We start from the raw sequence: 4,114 nt of genomic DNA on the forward strand, positions 1-4,114 counted from the left end.
CCATCGTTTTTAATCTGAACCGTCCGATTGCGATTAAATAAGAAGAAAATATGTGACGTTCATCGCGATTCAATATGGTTGTCCGTGCGCGATCCAATATGGGTCGTCCGTGCGCGTTTTGAATCTGGGTCGTCCGTGCGCGCGGGAACGGATCTCAACCGTTTGATCACGCGCACGCGGATCGCCCACGTGGTTCCCCTCGGGTCAGCGCCTCTGCCACCTAGCGCGTCCTGGTTGGTCGGGGCTGCTGACTGGGCATCTGACGTTGCACAATTTTTCTAAATTATGTTTTGACGTCCAATTTTCGATTTTTCTTTCAAAAATACCACAGAACCCAAATTTGCACCATTTTTTTCAAAAATTATTTTCAATTATATCCTTAACTAATTTTTCATCCTTTTTATTATTATTATTATTATTATTATTATTTTCATTAAATCAAATTAAAATAAATTCAATTCAATTCAATTCAATTAATAAATAATTATATTTATAAAAAAATAAAATAAAATAAAAATAATAAATTTTAGGTGTTACAAATACATTTTGTGCAACAGCCCTTTCTATCTGATAGAAAATGATTCTATGATCCTGAACCGATCTTACCTGGAATCGCAAATCCTAAATTTATCTATGAAAAACATATCTAATTATATTATTGTCTATAACTGATTTTTTTCTGTATAATACTAATCGATAGGGTCTCATTGGTAAGTGCTACAAGATCTCGTGCATTAGAATCCATAATTATGGACTCGAATCCATCAGTATAGAATATTTTCTTTTTCAAGTAAAATCTCCTAATATATGAAATAGTAAAAAAGTGCTTTCGTTGCTTTAGAAAATAGTTTACTTATAATCATTAATCTATTAATATTAATAATTTAATTTATTAATATATTAATAAAATTATAATGATTAAATTGAGTTTATTCTCAATAATTTATTATATATTTAAATAAAATAAATATTTTGTCACAGAATAAAAATTTAATTAAATATTTTTAAAATCAAGTGTAATATATATATATATGTTAATAATAATAATAATAATAATAATAATAATGAGAATAATAATTTGTATAGTAAATAAAAGTGTAATTTGGAAGAGAGAAGAAATGGTCCAAAGTGGAACATGGTTACTGACATATTCCCACCGCACATCAAGACCCGGTCTTGTCCGCGAGCGATAGTTCCCTTTAAGTCTTAGCTGTTCCAAAATTTGTCCCTGTCTTCTTCCTCTCTTCGCCCACCCAATTCCCTTCGCCTTTCAAATCTCTGTCATTTTCCCCCACCCTTATACTATTTATTTTATTTTTTTCAAAAGAAAAAGAAAGAAAATTTAACATAAAAAAATATTACGTTATATCTTAATTAAATCAATAAAGTTAATTAATATATTTAACTTGTTACATATTTCTATTTTTTTTTAGCATAGAAAAAATTAGGCAAAAATATTCAAACTAAATTTTTTTTACGTAAAAAAAAAAAAAACTTCTTACTCGCCATAAATACGGAAGAACATAAATTTTAAGTTTTTATTAATAGGAGAGTATAAAAATTAACATACCCGTCCTATGCATTTTTCATGCCCATCTTTAATCAGAAGTTAGGCGTCACAAGTCACAAGACAATGATAAATTTTTGTGTGAGATTCTTTTTTCTTTACTCATTCAATTTTCCACAAGTTTTTAGCTCAGTTTTCTTAGTCTTCCAAGCTCTTCATGACTATATCTTTAAGATTTCTAACGCATACAAACAACAAAGTTTCTTTTAAAAAGAAGAAAAATAGTGAATCTCTTAGGTATTTTATAATGTTTTAAAGTTATATTTATTATTCGCAAAAATAAATTAATTAATTAATAACAAATAAACAAACAACACGATTGTTTGATAGTTAATGTAGCACCCGGAAAGGAGGAAAAAAAAAAAAAAAAAAAAAAAAAAAGGGAAGGCCACGTCAGCAGCCACGTCAGCAAGCCCGGTCAGCACCCGGCCAACCAGGGCCTGCCACGTGGCAAGACCGCGTCACTCCAAAAGGAGCCACGTTGGCGATCCGCGTGGGTGCGATCCGACGGCCCAGATCAATCACGCGATCGGACGGCCCAGATTCAATCGCACGGACGGCCCAGATTCAATCAAAAACGAACGGCCCAGATTAAAACAAAATGAACGGCTGTGATCAAAAGGCAAGGGGTTATAAATAGAACCCCCACACCAGACCACAAACCCTAGCCGCCAGCCGCTCGCCGGAGAAGACGAACCAGAGACCGACCGCTGCCACCCGCCGCCACTCGCCGCCGCACCGGGGAAATTTCCGACCGCCGATCGAGGTAAATTTCATACCCCCGACTCGTTTTTCCCCACTGATTCCTCCTATGCCCAAATCGAAGCCGAAATCCCGGCCAAACGGCCGGAATACGCGGCCGAAGCCCAGCGGCGCCGCCGCGCCCCCTCTCGGTTTTTGCCTCCGACGAGGCCCTTCCCGGCCTCCGTTCGATGCAATTTTTATATCACCGTGATCACCATTCTTTTCTCTACAGGTTGACCGGAGCCGAATCACCAAAACACGAACCTCGCCGGAGAGCCGCTGCACCCGAGAGCGCCGCCGCCGGTAAGCTCCGTTTTTCCGTGATTTTTTGGCCCCCCGAGGGCCCTAGGGTTGTTTTCTGACAAGGACCAATGCGAGCGTGGCCGAATTCGACCGAAAACGGCCGAAAACAGTCAACCCGAGGCGACTCGCCGCCGCCAGCGGCGGCGCCGTCGCCGGAGCACGGCGGAGCCGCCGTGCCGGAGTTGCGATTTGGTCCGAAAGGGGCCCTGGGCCTAATTTGGATTTTTTTTTGGAACACGTGCAGGTACTGTTAGTGTGTTTCAGTTCCCCGGGAAAAATTCAGGGAAAATTAGGGACGGCCTGCAGGCGCACTGTGAATCGTATTCGGATCCCGAAAACAGGTAAGGACCCCTCACCCTATTTCCTATCACGGTATTAAAGTTCAAAATAATAAAACGGTATTTCTTGAATTAACGCATGTGTGAAATTGCTTAAGGTTGCTAATGGAGCCCGAGTCTAGTGTGATTGATGATTTACTGTTATTTGGCCTGTTTTACAGCTTTAAATGCATTATGGGGTTTGATGTGTTCATTTTATAGTTTCGAATGCATATATTACTGTTTTATTAATTATGGGTTGAATGACTGAAGAAGTGATACTGTATGTTGTCTGTTCGGCATGAATTATGATTTGCTTGTTTAAATGTGAATTGATGATGCTTATTGAGGAAAAAGTGAAATGAAACATTGTATAGACTGATAATTGTATGATGGGGTCAGCCTGACTAGATATCCTGGGAGATGGTGGACGGACCGGGTCCGTAGGGAACCCTACCGGGATTGTGGTCTCACATGCCGGACGGGGTATGGAGATCTTATGGTTTTGGCGCCCATACCGGACGGGGTATGGGGACGGCCCGTTTCACCCTCATACCGGACGGGGTATTGAGGTTTATGGTTTTGGCGCCCATACCGGACGGGGTATGGGGACGGCCCGTTTCACCCTCATACCGGACGGGGTATTGAGGTTCATGGTTTTGGCGCCCATACCGGACGGGGTATGGGGACGGCCCTGGAAACTGATTATGAATGTTAAAGGTTAACGGGTAGCGGGACCCCTAGGGACCCCCATGGATACTAGTAGGCTGGTAAATGAGAAAAGGATATGTTGTATAATGATTGAATTACAAAAGGCGTGATAAGTGCTATGTTTTACAGCTTATATTATTCCATGATTGTGATAATGTTATTGTTTTTCTTATATTGTTTTCATAAATTCCACCAAGGTAAGTGGATGGTAAAGGTTTTCATGTTAATAAACGAGTTTATTGTAAATTATACTCCATTGGTCTTTTTGTGTTTTTCTACCCACCTTTACCTCCGTGACGGTGAGATATCGTGATGTTCTTACTGGGCTAGTGTAGCTCACTCCTTAATTAACCATTTCAGATCAGGAAGACATGGTTCCCGAGCCCGTTCCGCAGGAGGACGACGAAGGGGATGCCTAGAGACTCTGTAGTCATACGCATAGTTTATTTTCGAGTTTTCTTTCTTAGTTAGT

The sequence above is a fragment of the Carica papaya genome, chromosome 3 (genome assembly GCF_054855325.1).
Source record: "Carica papaya isolate Zhongbai chromosome 3, ASM5485532v1, whole genome shotgun sequence".
NCBI classification, from domain to species: domain Eukaryota; kingdom Viridiplantae; phylum Streptophyta; class Magnoliopsida; order Brassicales; family Caricaceae; genus Carica; species Carica papaya.